This window comes from Corvus cornix, chromosome 10 (assembly GCF_000738735.6).
Source record: "Corvus cornix cornix isolate S_Up_H32 chromosome 10, ASM73873v5, whole genome shotgun sequence".
NCBI lineage: Eukaryota > Metazoa > Chordata > Aves > Passeriformes > Corvidae > Corvus > Corvus cornix.
Genome location: NC_046340.1, coordinates 4,217,211 through 4,241,061, shown reverse-complemented (window position 1 = coordinate 4,241,061; position 23,851 = coordinate 4,217,211). Strand labels below are relative to the sequence as shown.

Genomic DNA, 23,851 nt, shown 5'->3' with positions numbered 1-23,851 from the left:
ATCTAGCAAATACCAGTGCACTGAATGCCAAACGAGAAAAGAACAGTAAAATGGGAATTGGAAAAAATTTCAAAATATGTAACACCATTATCTTAAAACCTTTGCTGCCTGGGAGTTGACTGTGGATTGAATTTTGAGGAACGCCCTGGGATTCACAGCTCATTCATCTTTTGTTGCCCTGCATTGTACCTGAGAAGTTTTATTTGCAATGCCTTCGCTTGAGGTCATCCATCGGCATGTACTCCTGCCACACAGCTCTTTCCAGGAGCTGCCAGCACTGCCCACGGCCAGCTCTTCAAACTAAGGAGGTTTTCCCATGTAGTACATCTCCCTTTACAAAGAATTTCTCAAAATTTATGGGAAAAAGCACACGTCACCCACCAAGCAGACAGATTGCAATTAAGCTAGTGGGTACAGATAAGGGCAATAAGCAATTAATGGTAGAAAGTACCCAGGCACCAGGTTTCATATTTTCCCCCAAAATAAGAAAGGGGTGTGTTAAAAACAAAATACATAAACCATTAGTGAAATACACGTTATTACTGCCCATTTATTCCTTTATGAGTAACTGTTTGAGGAGATACAAATACCATAATATTTAGGCACATTTTCTTCCTTGGCACAGGTGGCTGCTGGAAAATAATCAAGTCATGAAATGCTCCAAGTTCTGCTGTCTTTCTGGTGGTTTAATCCTTTAATTTTTCCCTCACTCTTAATATGTGCTTTAAAATCAAATTAATCCAGCAATTTCAAACAAACATGCAACTATGAAACAAACTGCAGAGCCAGCTCATAAGTAAACCTCTTCAATTACCCCTATGAAATCAGTTGTTGAATTTCTTTTGATCTTTAAAATAGATTTTTCTCTGAAAATATGCAGCTCCCTACTTAAAGACAGAAAGGCGGTTCTTGGAAAATCTGATTTTTGTTGGTTATACTCAGGCAGACCCAGCAGAGCCCCCTAAACCTGGCAATCTATCTGCTTCTTTTAGAGCAATTTTGGGATGAGGACAAACAGTGGGAAAGGCAGATGGCAAAAGTGTAGCATATCAGCAAAGGTACAGCTGCTCAGAGGCACACACCTCCCTAGTGACACACCAAACCATCAGAACCTTGAACCTGGTCACAAGTAGATGTGACCTAAGCATGTCTTGTCCAGAGGTGGGACAATGCTCTTCTGGAAGCTCACAGCTGCTTCTGAGTAGGGAATCATGGAGTTCAGGCCCAAGGGTAGCACCATTGCTTGGAATACGAGCTGTAAACTTCCTTTAAATTGCTCGAGCTTCTTCCAACTGCCAAATTCAATTGGAAGTTTCATGAGGAGATACTTTCCAAAGTTGTCACTATCAGAGACCAACTTCCTTAATGCTCAAATAGGGTGATGATGAGCAGGCTACAAAATCTGAGAAAGGATTACAGGGGCCAGTCTTGCATGACTAGTCACAAATTTTCCTTTAATTCAGTGCCAAAACCAAGAGAATGTGAGGAGCAATGCAGGAATATCACAAGAAACAACATTTCCAGAAGGAAAATAGACCTACTATTTCTCATTAAAAATGAACATACACAAAAAGAAGTATTGCAGCAATATTTCCTAAAAGAGCACCTAAAACTGCAGACCCATTTGCTTTTAATGATTTCATCTCTTTGGTCCTCTGGGACTTCCAGACATATTGATGAACGAAACTGGTTTAACTAGTCTGGCATCTTGGCATGTAATCATTTAAAACAGAGACACTTCCTAACTTGTGCAAAATTGAAACATTTGTTTGAGAATAATTAGTGCCTTAGCCCAACAATGCTTGGCAGATTTTTCTCATTAGTTGAGAAAAATGATTGAGGCAGGCAGACAAGCAAGCAGACTTTGTCAGGCATTCTGTGAAAATAATTTGGACCACACACTTGGCTGCAGAGCCAGATAACGTATGTCGTTCTTTGCTATCTTAACAGGTAGGATTAAAAAAAATACAACAAGGAACAACCATCTGGCACATGGAAACTGAATTGAGAGGACTTTTCACATCTTCTAGTGCAGCTCTTCCATGTTCTCTGTGCAAGCCACAATGATCAACTCATCCAGTGTTAGGCCCCAGCAAATCACTTATTTTCTTTTCCATTTCCTATTGTGCAGTCAGAACTAGAGCTGGAAATATTCATTGTGAGTCACAGGCTGTGCAGGTCCCAGAACAATATTTGCAGAGTATTCATGCTGGGATAGCCAACTGCGCTTTCCTTCTCCGGGGATGTTTTAACGTGCAGAGCGTGTTCAAGGCAAACTGGGATCAGGGAAATATCAAATCACCACATGTTTTAGTAGGCTGAACAACTTCCAGACATGTTTCCTTTCTGAGGTCCTTCCAGAAATCAGACTACTGGCAAACAAAGACAAAACTCAAGGTGCCAGGTGAATTAACTACACCAAAGCAAATTTCACAGAATTCATTCTATAAACGTAACTATTTGCTATTTCAAGTTAAACATTCATATCTCAACACAACTAACTTAAGCACATGATATAGATAAAGGCTTTTTGTCATCCAGATATATCAAGAATTTCTAAGCTCTGTATTTTACACTATTTCAGAGAGAAAGCAAATTCCATTTTAACATGAATTTACAAAACAAATCAGCTGGTCAAACCATTAGAAGTAAATTGATATGTTGCAATTTATAAAATGCAAATTATGAAATAATTACATTTGCTAGCAACATCTACATATTTCCCATGTCTGCCTGCAGCCTTTAAGTAGCCATTTGGCCTATTATGCTTAGATAACCACCTGGAACTCCTTCCTGGGAAAGTTCCCAAGTCTAGACACTAAAAATCACATATGTTTCCAATTATAAGAAACTATTACTATAAGGCCAACATAAATCTCCTACATCAACAATCAGTTGCCAATTATATCACATTCCACAATATGCCTTCTTACTATAACTAATCTATGGAATGCTTAGCCTAGAAAAATCAATAAAATTAGGAGAAAAGGAGAAGTGAAAATATCAGACCTTGACATCAGGGTGAACGTTTGAACCCAAACGTTAGTTTTGTATGGAAAAAGAGATGCAATGAGCTGGATCAACAGAACTATAAATTTTTCTGTATAAAAAGCTTCATTGTGCAAACAATGTTGGCTGTTACCCACAGTATCCGTCACACTCATTCCTGCTTCACGCAACAAGATTTTTAAAAAAACTTTTGACAAAAAAATTGGTGGTTTTTTGTCCTGTTATGTTACACATCCACTACACAAGAGGCCAGAATTACAGTAAGGCTTTTTTGAACTATGTAGCAAAATCCAGTGGGATCTGTTCCACCTTCTGTCAACCACTTTTAGATGTTTTTACCATTATTGTAAACAGCAACTACCAAAAATCAGCTGATTTTTAGGAGATTCTAGAAAACAAAGATGATTCAAAATGCCATTAGTGGGAAAACAGCCTTTACTCAAACCAAACTGCATACAGGAAAAATGACATTTTATACATAATATATATATGGGGAGACATATCACACTTCACAGGACTAGTAAAAACACTCATAATTCACCTACAGTATTAAAGCATTTTCCCTTTGTGTTTCCCACTGAGGGGATTGATTCATCTGCTTTCTATAACCAAGCAGTATTACCTTAATGTCTATGGATATCACTATATTAATTTAAGTAGCAGTGAATTCTTTATGAAAAATTATGACGTTTTGCAGTAGAAACAGTGTAATTTCAGTTTTAAATTGTGAATTTGTTCTGAAAATGATAACTTCCTGCAGTTTACTAAGGGGGAAGAACATCCAGAAATAAAAGGATTGAAATCTTGGTTTCCAGGACAGGCGACTTCTGAAGATTACAGCCCCTCTTTCCAGGCAAATCAATCAACCTTTTCAGCTTATTTGTTATCAAATACATTAATTTGTTGGCAACATCTTATAAAGGAAGCTTTAAATGCAAGCAACAAAAAACTCTGCTCTTTTTCTACTTATCCTTGTTTTGTTCTGACTAGCATGAAAAGCTGGTCAAGATTTTTCTGTAGTTCATAAATTTTGAAAGGAAAACCTCAGGTCCTGCCCAGATTTTGCCATTACAATATTAATTTCAGCACAAAGTCCAACTTAGATTTGGTCTAAACAGGACCAAGAGCTTCAAGTCCCTCCTTCACTCTATTCAGGTTATTTTGGTCCAGATTTGTGTAATATTTTCTACTGGCATGTTTCTCTTTGCACAAATAACCAATATGCAGTAATGGAAAAATAGGTGCAACTACATAAACCATGGAGGACAATTGTTTGAAATCATTAAATGAGGCTAATCCCATGCTCCTGTAGACCCCTGCTGCTGGAATACCTCAGCATCTACTGCTGTCAGAACTTGCATAAAAGTAAAAGAACAAGGTGAGCAAAACACTACAAAGCTGTCTTCTTAAGTTACCAGAGAAAACTTTAGTATGTGCTTGCATTTATTTAAGTTCAACAAATTCCTGACATTCTGATGACTGTAAAACATTCTAGGGAAAATTATACTTGTCAAATTGCTAAAAGCGTTTCTTTTCCTAAATACCATAAATTTCAATGCAAGTTGGTCAGAATCTTAATTTCAGCAACAGTTGAGAATCAGAAATACTTCTGATAGATGGAAAATATATATAACATTAAGGCTGAAGTTCTTCTCCTTCACACTCATCAGAAGTTGTTCCTTGGAACAGAGGAGTCACCTCAATAACACATTTCACTAGGAATTATCTGGCATGAGACTTACATTTATAACACAAGGAATACTATCTTCCCTTATAGGATTTTCTGCAAGTTAATTTATTGGGCGAAGCAATAGTGCTAAAAAAAGGGAATTTTGACACAGGAGTTTCAAGGTCAGTCTGTTTTTCTCCATATTTGAGGTCTTTAAATCTTCAAAACACGGAGATGTCAGCACATATATTTCATTTGAGAGGTCCATCAGTAGTAAAATATGGAGAGTGGTTATCACCTTTCACACCTCAGAAGTGACCTACATTCCAAAGAATTCTGAGCAGCTCACGTGTCGGTGAGACTACAATAACAAAGCACTTAGGCACATTGTCCAGCCATTAACTTAGGAACAGTGCACATTCAATTTTGCCCTCCATTTTTCCTTTTGAAATGGAATTATGCTCTGGGTTAATGTATCTGGTTGTATAAATAGCTCATTCAAGGTTTAGCAAAAAAAAAACTTAGAAAAGCATAGATGCAAATGAATCGTGTCAAACAAATTAAAGCTTTCCCCCAGACAAAGGGTGGGTTTAAAACCTACAGTTTCTCAGTATTATTGTCAGATTAAATTCAATATAATTACAAACCAAACAATTATCAGAATGCTAATTTCATGGACAATACATTAATTCTTCTCATTTCTTAATTACTCACCTTATAACACCAAGTTATATTACTGTTTACCTTCAAGCAATTCCTGAAAACAACATTGTGGGAGGCAGAGGAACTTTGAGGTGTTTTTAATGACATCTTCAAAGAGTAAAAACTTGGCTCAGTACTAAAAAAGAAAATTCATGCTTAACCTGAAAAAAAAAAAATTGGATTTACATTAATCATTCAAAAGGAAAACACACTTGCTTTTCATGTTTTAAGAACTTCATATGTTGGATAGTTTTGCAGTAATGGCCTCACTTCTGTGAACAACTTAAAACTTTATATACTTGGAGTCACTCCAATTGACCTTTTTCAGCTTTGTGTTCTAAAGGAAATCCCCTAAACATCCAAGGAAGCCCCACTTTTCTGACAAGTAAGTAGTGACTAGTATTTCAGAATTATTTTTTCCATACATATACAGTGCTTAGTACTCATACAAAGTCACTAATTGCTAAACCTCATTGAGTTCCAGTTAAATACAGACTTCCCATCTACCAGGGTTACTTTCGAAAGTATACAGATATCAAAAAATACAGATCAATAACTGGATTTTCAAGAGTACACAATGGTTTAGGCAATATTTCATACATTCTTACAGAAACTAGATACTTTACCTGGTTAGATCCTTCTGAAAATCCTAGAAGGTGCCTGCAAGTGGGAATTTTAATCCTGATCTTTCCTATCCATGAGTGCTTGACTTTACATGCATTACTCTTTGAACACCAATACTCATTTTTCAGCATTTAAATTTTTAAGTCTGCAGCAGACGTACCTGCATGTACTGTATTACTGCTCTACTAGCTACATGCAGTGGATTATTTTTTAATAATATGAGGAATTAGGTTATGACATAAAAATAAAGCAGCAAGATCTCAAAAATTTCCATTGATTTGACAGAAAGAACTGCAGTTTGGGAGACTGTGAGAAGGTGGTTGGTTTGATTTTCCAAACCCATAGAAATGCAATATTTAGGAGCAGCATGTGACAACTGCATTGGCAACATTTCCAGAAACCGCAAACGTGCCCATGCCCCACCCACTGTGCCAAACAAGAAACTCAGCACTCCGACACCAGGTGGGGAAAAAGGACATCAAGACAGGGAGAACTGAGGACTGATCCTCTGCCCACTGCAGGCAGTGAGGATTTTATCACTGAATTACACACAGTAGAACCATTAATTGGGTTACCTGCAAGACAGAGCATGAGAGCTGTTAAAAAGAAAGGTGGGATAAAATAAAAAACAGCACTGATGCGTCAGTAACCATAATACAATCAGGGATAATTTGTGACCTAATTGAGAAACAGAGGCAGGGAGATAAATTTCCTCAGTGCTGTATGAAACATTAGACGTGTGCTCTATTAAGGATGATGAGATTTGTGTCTCTAATTTGGCCTGAAGTGCACACAATGTCCTATCCTCAAATATTTCTGCAAGTACATTTTTCAAGTTCTCAGCAGAGGAAGGAGTGCAGATTATGTGGCTTGGGCTGAAACAAGCCATTCATCAATAAATACAGCAGCAGTAATAAGCAATGAAATTAGCTGGGATAAGGCATAACTAGCAAGTGAAAAAAAAAAAAAAAGAGAGAAAAAGGCAGAAAAGGTGATGGTAAGGATACACAGCTAACATGAGACAAAATGAGCCATAAATAGGGAGTGGCACAGGCTGTGAGAAAGGAAAGTGTCACTCAGCAGTAGTGACACACTAACACACATTGCCAGGATGGATGGACTCGGGGATCAGACAAGGCACAAGGAGCAGCTGCACGTGTAGGTCACTGCAAAACACTGATTTGAGAGAGATCAAATGCATTTTACGCCCCAATATCAACAGGGGTGCACAGAGGACTGATTCTTAAAATAGGACTATTGTCTACTAAGAGGAGAAACCCAAATGCTGTAGGAACTTTGACTCTTGTAGTTGCAGATGCTGTTTTAACCTAAGAAATTACACAACATCCTAAATTCTCAATGAGAAAGAAATTACCTTCCAAACTTGTGAGAAATTAAGCTGGGGAAGCAAAGAGATATTTACATTCCTGGTTAGACATAGATCTCTCAGGATGAGAGTGGTAGCAAAACAGGGAGAAGCTCATTTCTCCTAGAGCCAAATCCTGACTGCAGAAAAAACACAACATATTTACTTCAGAGACCTGCCTTCACCAAGCAAGGAAAACAAACAAAATCCTACTTTTTGCAAGAAAGTAAAATTCTAATAAAAAGCATGAAGTTCAACTCCTCCAGTTTTCTAGACCCTCAAGCAAACCTCCACTCCCTGGCTACTAAAACTCACCTGAGGCACTCCTGTAGCTCTTCTGCAATGCTCAGCAAGCCAGTGGAACACTTGATGAAAGACAGGATGTGAGTGTTTGTAGGTCACTGTAAGGAATATTGAAAAAGAAAAGGGAAAATCACAGAAAAATTGGATTTTTGTTAAGTTTAACTTTGATATCAAAACAGAAACTTACATTTTAATCACCAATGAGAAGTACAAATTTGAGAGAACAGCAAGCAAATGGTTTTTACAGCGTAGTGTGCCTTACAATGCCCTTTTCAATTGTTTTCACTGCAGTGTGGAAAACCCCACAGGCTCCAGTGGCGGACAGGTTCACCTCTCAGGTTTACTATAAACAGGAAAAAAAAAAAAAATCACCGTTGCAAACACCCAATAGTCTGAGAAAGAAGAGAGAGAAAGAACAGGAGCACAAACAGATGAGCCAAGCTGAAAAATCTTCCAGAACAATGCAGCAGGTTTCACCTCTCCACTTCCAGAGAGTGTCTAAGCCATCCTACCACCTTCCAACTCAGGAACCTGCCACTTCCACTAGATCAGACATTGGTGACATGCTTTGCATTGTTCACAAAAGTCAGATTAGAAAGCTCCTGGGAGGAGACATGTACACCATTGGCTGAGAGATCCCTTGGAGACTTGGGTGCTGGCTGGAGGATATCCCTGCACAGAACACCCAGCACTGGCACATGAGCTAAATCAGGTGGAAAGGCAAACGACACGAAGCACCTTAAGGACCCCACTCAGATGTGCTTTGTGAGGAGAAGGCTCAGATGTGAATTCATGCAGCTCTGAGGCAGCACTGCAAGCATCTGTTAGGCACCACGGGCTCAGCTCGCTGGTGGGAGGCTGCTTCTTTAAACTGTTCCAACAGCAAAAAATAGTTTCCAGACAAGCTTCAACTTTCTAGGAGAATTCCCCAAGGGGGGAGAAGCCACCACATGACATGTCATGGAATTAGATCAGCACTTTGCTACCCTTGTATGGCAGTTGGTACAGAAGGGTATGGAAAGAGCAAACACTTCAGTATGTGGACAATACCTCAAGCAGCTAGAAATACATTAAACCAGCTTTTAATTAGCTCTATTCTTACACCAGGATGAGACTTGGCCTCTATTTACTTGAGTATAAGATGGTTTACAGGAATTTTTTTCCTTCTAAACTTGTATGGGATAGGGAGTCTGAACTGGAGATAGAACAGATATTAAAGCAGCACCCTTTAGATAGGATGCACCATTATTCACAAGAATTTGTGAACATTTTGAAGCTCAGGATGTGCCTAGTAAGAATTCTCGACATCTGGTTATGTCTGAGTCCAACCTCACTGAGTTCTGAGCCACTGGGATTTTCACAAAGCAGCTGCAAAATATTGCCTGGCTGCCCTCCAGCTACTGAGACTCTGAGGACCGTGTCTGGCAGGACAGACCAGGCAATGTGTCTTCACAAAAATGTGCTGTAATTACGAGAAATCACTCACAAGGAAACAGCATAAGAGAAACAGGGGCAGACATGCAGGACAGTGAGTTTCAGGACCATATGAAGACATTAATCAGCATAAAGAATGAGCTTCAGGGTCAGTACAGACAAGAAACCAAAGCAGCCAGATCATAGCAGGAAGGGAGTCATTTCATCTGATATAATGAACTGGGGAACAGCTCTCAGGGGGTTGTAATCACTGAGGATGGGTGAGCAGCTTTTGATATCAGCCATCACACACATCATTCCAGATGGAGAGTTCCTCATCTCACACATTCCTGTTTTAGGGATACGTGAGAATAAACTGTGGCAAACATTTTCATGACCCATCTTACTTTTGAGCACACTTGAAAGGCCAGCAAAGCTAAAATTAAAAATTAGTAATATAGAACAGCCATTCTTACTTTAAATTTTACCTGCCAAACCTTTGTCAAAACCTAATATATCCACTGACATCTGTTTAATCTTTGGCATTAAAAATGCTTCTGCAATTTTAATTACTAACATTTGAAAAATCAGTGACAAGGAACCAGGCAGTTTAATTTGCCCATGAATGCAAGTAGTGAGCAGCAACTTGAAGGAATTTATTTCAAGCTTAATCCTAGGGGAAACATTTATATGAAGAAAAAAAATCATAAGTCTTAAATTACTGATATTTACTAGTGAGGCAAAATCAATTTAAAAATGGTTAAAGAAATGCTGAAAGACATCTTGACTACTATGAGGAATTCAAAGCAGTTTTTTCAAAGATAAGCTTAACTGTAACTTTCAATAAAAAAAAGTGGCTGAAAAACTATACTAGAATAATATATAAAAGACAAATTGCTTTGTCAGCCATGATCTGAAACTAAAGCATGAAGGTGGCACCTGGCTTCATCTAAGGGGGAAGCTTAGAAAATTGATGCCCAGGTGTCACAGTGTGCCCCAGCAGGGACAGCTGGGGCACAAGTCCGCACACAGCTGTTGAAGGCAGAACTGCCAGGAGAGACAAACACCACGGGCACCAAAGTCCCCACACTTTCACAGTGCCAACAGTGCCAGTCTTCACAGATGGGGGATTTTTGAAAACAGAGGCAAGAGTATTTGCTGTGAGGACCAGCAGATGAGTATAAAATTAAGAATTAAGGTGGTACTGCCCACTCATATTTGTTTTAAAAAATCACTGAGTGACCCACTGCAAGAGCAGGTTTGCATACTTAGCTCCATTTAATTTCATGTTTCCATATCTGTTCTTTTATCACTGTTGCTAATTACATCCTTGAGCATATTCCTGCCAGCATAATGTTTCTGCTCATCTCCTTTTGGCCAGGGACTGTTGCAGTAAATTCACTGCTTTTCTTGGAGATTTCTCCATTGCCCAAAGATTCCTACTGCCTCATCCTGGACAGACTTCCTCCAGACCTTGGGACAAAAGTGGAATAGTGAAAAAAAAAAAACAAGACCATTTGCAACAGAAGCAGAAGAAAACTTCTTGACAAGATGAAATGATCTCACTCCATTCAGGGGGAAAATATTCCTAAAAAAACAGGAAACCAATTTTTGCTTAAATGAGCCTTGGCACAAGCCTTACAAGAGAGATGTCTGGGAAATACAGACCCTCTGAAAGGTGAGCACTGCACTCACCAGGGCCTATTGATTCCTTGCTACAGCCTCAATTCTGCAGAAACTGACATTTCCTCGCAAGACCAATGCTAAAAACCAGATCATTTTGTGGGGGATTTGGACTTAGCCAAACCCTGCAACACCTGGCTGGCTCAAATACTGAATGTTTATTGTTTGGGGTTTTTGCCAATAAGATACAATGCAAGCATTTTCTCAGCATATCTAATGTGTGCTATTTCCATGAGACCCTTTGTTCCAATGAAAATACAAAATAGTCTGAAATAAAGCAGAGAAATAATTTCCTTTGCCATTTGAAAATTATTCTGATCCTTGCTACTTACTGCAACAGTAAGGACAGATGTTCCAATTGTCTGGGGGGAACTTTTTTCTGTGTGTGTGTTTTATTTTGTGTGGGGTTTTAGGTTCTGAGGGCTTTGTTTGTTTGTTCTTAAACAAGTTTTGCCTTAAAAGCTGATCTGGTTGGTTCCCTGTGGCAGCAGGGTACAGCACAAGATGGACCTATCTCTGTTAATCACATGGTACTACTGCAGTTCAATCACATTGTAGGATGCAGACAAGAAATGTCATAACAATCCTTGGAGTCAGTTTACCAAAGAGCCATTTAATCTAACATACATTAAACATCAGCTGCTGAACAGAAGTTCATACTAATTTCAACTTAATTGGAATCACAATGCAAATCCTCTACCTTGCTACAGGCTGCAAAAGGAAAGCTGAAGTACATTTGATTAACCAATTGCACCACAGAAGAACAATGAATAAAAATGGGTCCTGCTCTGCCCAGAGCTCTGTGTGGGCAATGTCCTGCTGAAGATACCAAGTGCTGTAATTACCTGGCAGACAACAAAATTGGACTCATTGGACCATCCCTCCAAGTTTTTACATGTAACTGGGTAGACAGTTTCCAGGGAATTGAAATCAGGATTAAATCAGACTGGAATATCTTCATCTGATGTTGTCATACTGCAGTTTTATTTGGGTTTTTTCTGGTTTAGTATGGATCAAGCGCAGCGCACGTAAAGATCAGTTCACAAAATTGGAATTCAAAGGAAAGTATTCTAAAATGCTGTAGTGGTAATAAAAATTGAACACTGATCCACTATTTATTTAAGTAAAAGTTATTTCAGAAATAAAACCATATTTAACATCTCAGCCTAATTACAAAATTAATGAATTAAATGTATGAAATACGCTTGGAATTTCTCAAGGGTTCAATATTTCCTGGACTCTATATGAACAATCTCACTGGAAAATATTGCATATAACAAGTTAGAAGTGGCTGAAAAAAATCAGTAAAATACATCTAAACACAGAATAACATCAAACTCTTCCTTTATACTTATTTACCTAAAGTGTAGGTTAAGACACCTAAACTGTATCACTGCACATTGTGATCGATTGCACGAGTGAGAGGCCAATCAGATCAGACCTGTATTAATTGATAATAAATAATAATGGGCAGGGACTGGCCTATCAGGATTCACCTTAGAAAAATCCACATCAACCTAAACCAGACCGTTCTGGGTTCCTTCTCCTGTGCTGATGTGTGAATACTGGGAACCAGCCCCGCAGGCACAGTGACCTGCAACAGCAGCAACACCTCCTGCCACCCTCCACGGCTGACAAAACCTCCTGAAAGACAAGATTCCAACAGTAAGAAGGAATTTCCGGGCACACATTCAAAAGCTTCCGTGTTTATGGCGTTGATTTGTGATTTTAATGCCTGAGAGTTATTGCAAATCATTGCGTTTCTGACTTGTGCTTATTTATGATCAGCTCCAAATCAATGAAAATCTTAGAGTTACACTGGCTGCTGTCTGAAAGAGTAAGAATAAAGTGCATTTTATGGTGTATTAGTAACTATGATCCAGTAACTATGATTAGTAACTATAATCCCTTACAACACAGTCACAAGCACAGCCCCTGCTTTCCAGCATACTTGCCAAAGAAACTGTTAATAATAGGCTATTTCACTATTGCCTCTGGTTTAAACCATTGCTGGAAGGCAGAAGGAAACTTTTAATTTTTTGTTTTCTTTTCACAAATTATAAAATCTGCAAATTATTAGAGTGCAAATTAACAAGTTTCTACTGTGTCTAGTTTATGTATATTTAAATCCTATTTTATTGGCTCTTAATTAAATACATATAAGGAACCTCAGTTTGAAACACCACCACACTCTCCTAATCCCTTCATTATTTTCTCTACACAGTCCTTTTCTGATTTCCCATTTCAAATTGTTTTCTTTGTAAGCATTTTAAAACTACCTTTTACTGTTTCTACTTTCTAATTGCAAGCACTCTAAGATATGAATTTATCCTAACAGAGCCTCCTTCTTTGCAAGTACTGTTTCTAAACACATGAGAGCTAAGGTGAAAGGCATAAAGACCTTACTATAAACCATTGAAGAGACTTGTATCAGGAGCAGAAAAGAGGTCACATGAGAAGGGAGTTGATGGACTCTGTTTGAAGAAGGAAATTAGTTTCTTAGGTATAAAAATGATTTCCAAAACAGCGATAAACTGTATGTATGATTTAGTTCAAACTCAACAGATACCTTTGGCTGAAGAAAAGCAATGAAATGAAAGGCTCAGCAATGTCATAATCATTATTTCTGAAACACCTGCATTCTTTCAGGCTAGACTGACAAGCAGATGTTGGCCTTGCTACACTCTGCCCTGATTGCCCAGACACTCCAAGGGCAGCTCTAAGCAGAGCTATAGTCTGTGCCAGGATGCACATCCTGCTATTATTCTCTTACTGATGATTTACTTGGCATGGCAGCGCTTAAATTATCAGGCCAGAGGCAGAACCAGGTGATGGGCACACATCATTCCCTTACTCCAGTTGTAATTGTCCCTTCAGATCTTCTAGAAATGCTCATGTACATTGCCTCCTAAACAAGTAACATGCTTTTGCCAATCCCTTTGCTTTGCCAGAAATGGAGCATGAGGAGCTGCTCCAGCAGCTATAAAAGGGGTTTAATGTCCAGGCAGGGAAAAGGGAGCAGCAGGAAACAATAATATTTTCACCCAGCTGAGCGGCAACTGCAGGAGGACGTTGAGGATGTTCAAGGATGCTCACCTGCAGCTTAGTGCAGAGACCAGCATCTAAGGGAGTGTGCTCAGAGATACACTCTCCATTTGCAGGGCCTTGCCCTTATGGATGTATACTTTTATTTTCTGAAATAACAACAGCTAAGTTTGGCAAATCTGTACGTCACAGCCCTTTTTTTCTTGCATTTCATGGAAGTGTTTGTTAAGCTGGAGAAGATAAGTTATTTCATGAATAAAAGCATTCTTCTATTCCTAAATGATCTATAAACAGACTGATTTTTATAAACTCATGGATTATTCATGTATAAAAATCCTGTATTCAAATATATTACTGCCTACAGTCTGTTTGTTTACTACAAGCTGCTCTTACAGCTTCAACTATTTGTGTCATACTCGATTGTAAATCACATGGTATTGTTTCTGATCCAGAGCTGGATGAATGAAAATGTTATAAAGGAGAAGAAAAATGAGAGACTTTACGATGAAGATGAAGCATTTTCAGAAGCCACCTTTCAGAGAAACCATACACTTAGAGTCTCCTGCGTGTAAATATAACTCAAGAGAAAGACTAAGGTGGGGTAAAACATCCTCAATCATTCAGGCAGCATAACATTTAAATTTTTGCAGTATTCTTGTAAGTTCAACTATTTGGCTTCTGCATTACAGGGAATGCATATGTTGAAGGAAGTACAGGAAAACCTAGGTCCCTGGAGCTCAAATTTAAATCCCTTACACACAACAAAAGTAAAATGGAGACTGCAATGGGGAAACTGCAATCTGTTCTTGGTTTGCAGAAGCTTGTGTTCAATTCATTTACTGAACAGCAAATATTCTGCACTACAGCATTAATGAGAATAGATACAAAAAGCTTTCAAACTTAAACAAAGAAATGGCTGCTACTTTAGGGTATTTTCAAGCATTTCCCAGAGATTAACGTATGAGGCAGATGCTCGAATACCAGCACACAATACTTTAATTTAGTTCAGCATCTCTGCAGGCAGTGGCTTCTCCATTACAGCTGGTTCCCAGAACACAAGAGAATGTTATTGCAGGGCACTTTTAGATTAAAAACCCCAAATAAGCGGTTAGACTTTACACACATCAATCTTTTGTAAATACAATAAGGCAGATTTAATTGGTTTTTCTTTCATTTTATAACAAATGTTACTATCTATTTTATAAGCAAGCTATTTAAAAAAAAAAACCCATGGAAAGGATTAGAAAGCAATTCCATAAGTGAGAAAATAGGGGCAGGGAGTTATTGTGGAGGAATGTCAGCAAGTGCATAGCTAAGGTTATTTACTCAATGCCAAATAATCATCTCTGGAAGTTGAAATAATAAACTTAAATAGTTTCAAACCAAGTCTTGCAAGAAATGGAGAAGATATTGAAGCAGTAGAGGAAATTGGAGAAAAAAAAAAACCTACCACATAAAATGAACCCACATAACAAATATTAACATGATGACAATGTATGTTTTATCTAAAAGAGTGAGGATGAATAATGCCTGACCAACAGTGACTGGCCTGATCTGCAAAGCTCAGAATGGAAAGCAGCCTCATGGAAACAGAGGTGTTTGAACACACGGTCCCAGTTTGAGCCCCAGTCAAGCCCGAAAAAAATATTTACAAGCTGGTCTTCTGTTAGTTTTCTGTGAACAACACTTCAGAGTTACGAATTTCTAGAGTTTGAAAGGATGTCTGACAGTGTGGATGAGTGAACATGGAGAACATTAAATCTTATTTACAGCTGTGCAAATATTCAGGACTATTTTCCAGTTTTATCCTGTTGCACTGCTAACGCTCAATACAGAATCTATTTGTAACAATGCCCACACATCCACATATAAAAATACTTCAGTTCAAAGCCTCGAGCACTTCAGCTAAGGAAGAAGGTCTGTACCTCTGAGTGACCCGTCCTTTTCCCCAGAGGACCAAACATCACACAGGCAGAGATATGTATTCAGCTGCTGGGCTGCATTTTTGCCAGAAGGGTTTTAACATTTTGCTGGGCAAAACAACTGACAGCAAAGTCAGTTACAATTTCTGAGGGCATTATCAAGAAAGAAGGGATTAATTAAAAAAAAAAACCCAAAACCAAACGGCCAACCAAAAAACCCAAAAAACCTGTGTTAGAAACAAAACCATATTAAAATTATATATATTTATATTTATTTATCAACACCTTTCTACCAAGCTCTCTGGCAGGACTGCTGCTCAGGTCCAGAAAGGACCTGAAAATCTGAGCTCTTACTTCAGTAAAGAAGTTTCCATAAAGTCCTGTTTCACCTAATTATAGACTTCAGCCCCAATGTGGAACAAATTAACATAGCTCTGTAACTTATTGGACAGCTGACCTTGCAGTGACCTAGCAGAGTAATAGAGTTTCAAGAGTGAAGTTTTCTGCACTCAGATATCCATAGAAATGAGCTAAATTCAGAATGTTTCATTTACCTGTGTCTATTCCACATCTGAAATCCTGACATTTTTTTTATTGTTCACCTCCTGAGGGGTAACATAACTCTTGCTTTGACTTCTGTGTCTCTGGCACGTTCCTCTCCCCAGCCAAATGGGTTTCCTCCTCCTTCTCCTTCTTGCAGAGCTTACAAAGATGTCTGTGCACACTCTTCCTCCCTCTTTGGCAGTTCTGCTGGCTCTAATTTCCATAGCAGGAAACTCACCTCGCTAATAAATCAAAGAGCAATGGAAGAGGTGACTCATCACCTTCCTGTAAGTGGTTAAAATAAAAATGGACTATGGTCATTTCTGTGGTTTCCACTCTTCTTTTCTTTAAGCTCTACTCCCCCCACCCCCCTGCTGTAGATTTTATCATATCCCTGAGTTATTTTCAGCTTTTAGTGCAACATATTAGATCTTCTCTGCTTGCCTTTGTCATGTCATCTGATCCTGCTTTCCCCTCTTATGTGCAGCATTCATGGGTCTTCTGTGTCATTAAAGTCTCTTCCTTTATTACTGTCTCCCCAGGGGTCAACATCATGGAAGGGAATACCACCTGGAATATCCCTCTTTTTTTTCTGATTACCAGATGTGGAAGTTTTAAGCAATAAAATCCAAGCATCCCCAACATTAATTTGCCATTATCAATTTTCTCTTTTTACCCTTTTTCTTCTTCTTTACTTCTGTTTCGTGAGTTCTTTTACTCAGAGTTTGAATTAAAATGCAGGAGACCAAGAGTTCATCTTTGGACTTAGTTGTTTATTATATTTTATTTATAATACAGCTGCACAGAGTGTGCCTCCAAGTTAACAAGGTAGAAAATGGCCATGAGTGCTAACTTCCAAGGCTTTTTAAGGTACAAATCACCCAACCAAGTAACTTGTTTTTATTTATAATCCAATAACTAGCTGTTCATGACCTGCAGCGCGGAATTTTTGACCCAATACCAGAGCACCCGGATTTGTGAAGAAGAAGGAGAAAAGAAAAAGAACAAATCCACACCCAAAATCCTCCATATTGTTACATATATCCCATAAACCTAATTTTCTATATCTCTACATATTCCACGCAGTGATATAACTTTAATTACACAGCAACAGCCTCCCTGTTATCACACAATTTAGGGAGCCTTTCCCAAGGCTTCAGGTCAAATGCAGTGTGCTTCTGAGGATCACTGTCTGTCAGCACTGAAAGGCTGAAATCTCAGAACTCAGGGTTCCAACACCCCAATATACAGTGAACTTTCTGCCAGACTTCTGGCAGGACTGCATATGTCTCCAAATGTGAGCCTACCACCTCCAAAGTGCACTTTGATCACAAGAATCCATAGCAAACAATGCATTACACGTGGGTACATGTACACACTATGACCAAACCATCCCACAGCTCCAGGAGGAGGACTGGTTTGGGTCACATTACAGGTGTAGGATTGCAGCATCCAGCCCTTGAGGGCACCCAGAAAAGGTTGAACAGCAAAATAGCTCTGCAAATAGAGCTGTATTTAGGAAAAAATAACTTCCAGCTTTAAAGCAGGAAGCAATTTTTTTCTCTTTCAAATACCACAAACCAGCAGATTTCACAAACCTTCACGATCCTTATTGACAATGCAGACCCCTGAGCTGCTTCACTATTTAATGGCTCCAAATTCTCCCAGAGTTAAGCTTTGCTACTACAATACCATCTGCTAGTGCAGATATGCCACACAAATTCCTCAGGAAATTAGCAGAGCTGCTTCCAAGCACAAAGCTCTGTGCTGGAGGATTCCCATGCAGAGGGCTCTGAACTTGCACCGAGCTGCCTAATGCACTTTCCCATGGCCAGGCTCTGAACAGGAACTTCATTTCCAGAATCTAGATCATGTGTTAAAGCATAACCAAACAAAACTCCAGCATATAAAAGAAAGTTTACAACAGCACCGTGAAGATTTTCTGCCTGTTTGCTTTTACTGAAGTGAGATCAGTATTTTGAAGTTGAAGCATGATGTACACAAAAGCCAAGCCAGGCAGAAGAGATGTTCTTAACAATAGAAGTTGTGGGCCAATCCTTAATTCTTCTTGGCTCTGCCTTCCAGGAAAGTGAAATTTATCCATGCAGCCAAGGTTTCAGGGTCACCATGCTCAGTTTAGCCAGGACATTGCTGCCTGTAGCTGTTTGTTTCCAAACCAAGTACAGCTTCACTGCACATCGTGGTCTCAAGGGACATCAGGGTCTCCAGGGGCCAGAGGACAACATGAAGCTTAGGCCTGGAAGTGAACTAGCTGCCATAGGACTGACTTGTGTCCCCAAAGCCAAGGACACACAAAAGAAGCATGAAAATTGACCTGTGTCCTTCCTCACAGAGTGCCAACTCCCTTCAGCCACAGACCTGCCTCTCCTGCTCCATCCAGGTGCTCTTTGCTTTGGAGGTTTAGCCAGCCTTCCAACATTTCTTTGATTTAGGTGCTTAAAAGAATCTTTAAACGTTCTTTTCCATCTTCCTAGACTTGCATGCTTTATATTATTTATCTTTTCCCCTTGATTAACCAGCTGAAAAATCAATAGGAGTGTGTTTTATCATAGTTTCAGAGGAGCCCTCTGTTGAGTTATGCTGCTATTTTAGGAACTAGAGCAGTTTGTGAATCTATATAAGTAGTTTGGCAAGCTGCTCTTTCTGCTTTTGCCCTCCCTTTTGCTTTGGACACAACACAGAAATCTTTCTATGCCTCTGCATGGTGAAAATTGATATAAAACAGCTTTGGTCATTTTTATATACTTTTTTTTTTCCTGCTAAGAAAGTTAATACCATGGAAAAAACTGGTCAGGAGGATCAAATGTTTATGCAGGACGTCATGCTGCTTTGGTGTGCCAGCTCTCCAAGAGTCTATAAGGAAGCCAGCCAGACGGACTCTGAAGCCTGCACCCTGACCCCAGCGACCTTTTAATTTTTCAAAGTTTATCTAGCCCCATCCCAGCAGTACTTGCATTGAAACCAATCCCTCTGCTCCTGGATTTTTGGCAGAAGGTGACTTCCTTCATATGGAAAAGTGTTTAATACCAATTTAATGGTCTGTCTAGCCACTGTAAGCCCCCAACCCCCTCCCTGAGTCTCCCACTGGCAAGAAACTGTGAAATAATATGCTTGAAATAGCCCCAGTTCTTCTCCTCAGTGTGATAGTTGTTTTTCTAATAAGCAATTTTTTTAAAAAGCCATAGAGGAGAAACTATTAGCTACAGAGTTGAATGACATCTTTAATAAATTCCTTTCCATGTACATAAAATTTAAATTTTTTGCGGTAAAAAATTTTGGTTTTTTCATTATTTCTTCTCTTATACATTTGCGCAGTCAGGAAAGGGCCCCAGCAGAACCCAAAAGGTTTCCATTCAGACTTGCTAGCACCAGAAAAGCAAAGCATATTTATGCAAATCCACTTCTCCTCCCAAAAAAAAAAAAAAAAAAAAAAAAATCTAAGTAAGAAGTTTATCTTGGTTGTAAAAAGAACGACCTTGGCACAATGCCAACAAAAAATCTTAACAGAGGACGTAATAAAAAGGAAATTGGGAGATGCTGTATTTTCCTAAAGCAACCAGTTTGTTGCTGTAAGAAATGTCTTGGTTCAAAGGAAGCTGCAACTGTCCTTTGAGAGAAGGGAAAATCTGAAACTTTACAGCAGGGTTGCTGTGTCAGGGGACAAAGGGCAGTCTCATGCCTCCCCCAGTGCCAGGATGGAGAGAGTAAAACAGCAGCCCAGAACCACGGGACAGATGCAACGAGTGGGCTTGGGATGAGCTTCAGCATCCTTTTAGTCAAGGCATTACATTTGAACAACCCAGCCCTCTGCACTTTGGGGATCCAGGAACCAAGGCTGTTATACCAGTGATTTCAGCTGCTTTCTGGCTTTAACAAAGCAATCCATCCCCCAGCTGTACACCCCTTCAGACCTACACACCTACCCTACACACCCTGCTGTGAATATCAGCAACCTCCTGTGCCTTAAGAAATGCCAGAGAAGTCCATCTGAGGAAACATGAAGGAGCTGCCTGCAGTCTACACAAACTCCCATTTGGACTTAAACCACTGAATTTTCCAGGAAGAGGGAGGTACATTAAGAACATTTAGGAACAAGGACTAAAACCCCACGGTTTAAAGGCAATACGCTGCCCTGGGTTGTGCTGAAGTGCTGCTGCAGGGCAATATTTTGGCTGTGGCTGTGAGGGATTTGATGGCTTGTGCTGCAGAAAGGGTCACCTCCCTTATCTCTTTGGAGCAACACAACACATTGGAAATTATGGAGGGAATGAAAACATTCGTATGGATGCTGTTTATAACATTATTTAAGTTAGAATTTTCTTGAGTGAGTAAAAAAACCCAACTGAAAATCTAATCGAGAGTGACTGCTGGTTTTTCTCTCTCTAGAAATACCTGAACATACAAATATGCTCTAATACTTTCAAAAGCCAGAAAATCTGGTGCTGCCAGTCAAATAACAGCAAGGGAAGTACCAAGCAGGATCAGACACTAAGGTTTACAACTCCCATCATCTCCAATACTGACACTCCACAAACATCCACAGCATCATCCTGCAGCTGAAAAAATCCTGTGTCATTAACAAGACCAAATGGCTGCAGTCCAAAATATTATGGTTTTATGTCATTTTTTCATCTCTTTGGGAGTGGTCAAGGAGAAGTACCATATCAACCTGTTCCACAGCAGCCCCAGGGCTGATGTCCAGCCCACTGGACATCAGACTGAGGCCCAGTGATCAAAATAAATGTTTTCTTTCATGTGGCTGCCAGAGATGAACATTTTCAGAAGTGAAAAAATGAGAGAGATGGGGAAGGGAGGAGAACATGAAGAAACACAAAGTTCAGATGGAGATTTCCTGGTCTTTTTGATGTCTCTATGGGACATCTTCTGCACAGACCTGCCAGTCTTCACTCTAAGATCCACTGCTCTGTCTCATGGTCTAGAGCTTTCAAGCAGTGCCAACACCTACCTTTCAGGAAGGAGTTCAGGCTTTTTATTTATTTGGCAACAAATAATATGGTCATCCCTAATTCCTTTTCTAAATACCACATGGTGGCACAGCCTTGAAATTATGTCAGTCTCAACACACCACATGTGCTGTTAAACTGAGCACAGCTCACACACTCTTACCACAAAGAACCTAAAGAGATGAGCAGGGGACCTTTTCCAGAAAATGTCTCCAAATGACCAAAGAAAATAAAAGTTTCTTCAGAAAAATGCAGGTTATGATGCACCATGGCAATGCAAGTTTGGATATCCAAGACTATGAAAACACCCAATCAACTCTAGCTGTTTTGCAATCTCTCTAAATCCATCACATTGGGTAATTAATGGAACAGGAGGAAGAGGGTGAAACGTTGTGCTTAGGTGTGGTTTGGAAGTTTACAGAGAAGATATGTAGTTAGGTATCCTATGTTTGTTTAATACTTCTGATCTGTGGTTATGGTATTATGCAATCATAACTGCTCTGCTTGCTTCTTAGGGGTTCTAGCCTACAATTTAGCTTCAAATAGTTCAGCTGTACAGTTTCCCCCACTCCCATCCTTTCACTGTTAAGTGCTTTTTTCTTACCCCCAGAGATCAAAGAGATGTTTTTGTGGCTTGCTGTTCCATCCACATTCCCTCTCCCTCCTCTCTTCCTTCCTTCCTCTGCCCTCACTGCAGCACATCACCCAGCAGCCCAGGCATTAATCACTCACACACTCACACCAGCCACGTTCAGATGAACTCATGGAGTCAATATCCTGCTCTAGACATTACCCTGTGCTTCAACAGCTCCCTGGCTCTCACTTGCAGTGCACTGAATTCACAATTTTTGTCTGGCTGTTTGTCTAATTTTAAGGTCTGATTTTGATTCTGAGTCAAATCAAGTACATTTGAGTATTTGATAGAGCCTGTGAGTGTAGTAGGTAAAGGATAACTTAGGGAAAAGTCTCCAGATTGCTGTTTTCCTGGACTCTGCTGCCACCTCATTCCCACAGTGCCTTGACAAGGCTAAAGTTACACATTTGATTGGAACAGGGCAACAGCTTTATTTTCCAAACCCGAGAATCTGGGTCAGCTGAGGAATAAGAGGACAGACTTCATTTTACAGCAACATCAAATATAAAAACCACTACTCACAGTAGACTTATCCTCCCATTAGGCTAATTTAGGTTAAGTTTTACCAAACACTAAAATAAATGAGCTGCAGCTCTTTTTCCTGGTGTGATGCTGGGTAATGGTCCAGTGAGAGCTTGGATCAAGACCAGTTACAGCAGATCATGACAGATCTCACCTATTGCTTATTTCTTTGTATCCCATCACACTAAGAAGTCTTACACATTATTAGAAGTTTCCAACAAAACGGGTTTGCACACTTAGAGGTTTCCTCACAAGCATTTGTTTTTCATGCATTAATATGCAGACACCTTCTGCATTGTTTTGCCTATGAGGTCATACAGTCAAAAAGGAACTCAGAGTCAAAGCAAAACCTGAGCTGATATTTTTCTGCCTTTTCAGGCAGGTTGAATGATTTTTTTCAAAGGCATCATTAAATACTACTTGTGAACCATTCCATAAATAACCCTTGCACATGTTGCATTGCAGCATTTAGTATCCAAATCCCCAGCTATTCTGGCTGGACTCTCAGGTGTGTGGTATGTTATGGGATTCCCCACAGGATAAGCCAACCTTCATCTCCATTGTGATTATTCACAACTATATATTTCAAATTTAATGTCACAAATACATCTGTTATATAACACTGTTGAAATTGTTGTCAAAGTAAACAGCCCTGTCATGACCTTCCCTTATACAAAATAAATTTGGAGAAAGGAAACAAAGGAACAGAGTTAAATAGAGTTAACAGTTAGAAACACATATTGTAAATCTCAGAATATTGTTTTTCTGCTTTGCAATAAAAATACTGAAAAATACAGTGTGTATGAAGCCAAGGATAAATAACTCAAAATATTATGAATAAATCAGCAACTGAGTGTGTATAAACATCACCTCTCAATCCGTGTGGAGAATACATGAGGCATATTGAGAATGTTCAGTCACTTCCATAGGAAGTCCCCCAATTCCTGCTTCAGGATTTTTCATTCTACAGCACAAGGGGATGGCATTGTCCTGCTCTTCAGCTCACTTGAAATTGTTTACAGTGTATTATTAATTCACTGCTAATAAAGGACACAGTACAAGAACCCTGCCAAACAGTATTTTTGGTAGGGCGGAATAGGCCTTAATTCCAAACACATAAACAAAAGAAAAAAAAAATTATTGTCAAGGGACAGGGTTATTTTCCCAAAGGAGCATCTGTTCCTAGCACATCTCATGAAAATACATACAATAAACCATAAGTTCAAAACAGAACCTGTATTCAAACACTGCCCAACAGAATTCTACAATCCCTGGAAAACCTCTTTTAAATCCCCAGCAACCCGTAGGCTCGAAGAGAACCATTTCCTCTGTATACACTGCAGCTCTTCAGAACTGCAGCCATTTGGCAGTGAGTTTGCAAAGCCACAAAAGGATGGGAATTAGCCATGTCAGCATCTTCCCTAGCTGCAG

At 39.3% G+C, this 23,851-nt stretch overlaps 1 long non-coding RNA gene across 1 annotated transcript; it reads right to left on the bottom strand.

Moving 5' to 3' along the window:
• Positions 1-563: 563 nt before the first annotated feature.
• LOC104683956 lies at positions 564-8,009 on the bottom strand. Its single transcript, XR_750890.4, has 3 exons — positions 7,861-8,009; positions 7,686-7,771; positions 564-5,541 (listed from the first exon to the last, which is right to left on the bottom strand). It is a non-coding gene; the product is annotated as an uncharacterized LOC104683956 (long non-coding RNA).
• Between the last annotated feature and the right edge of the window lie 15,842 nt (positions 8,010-23,851).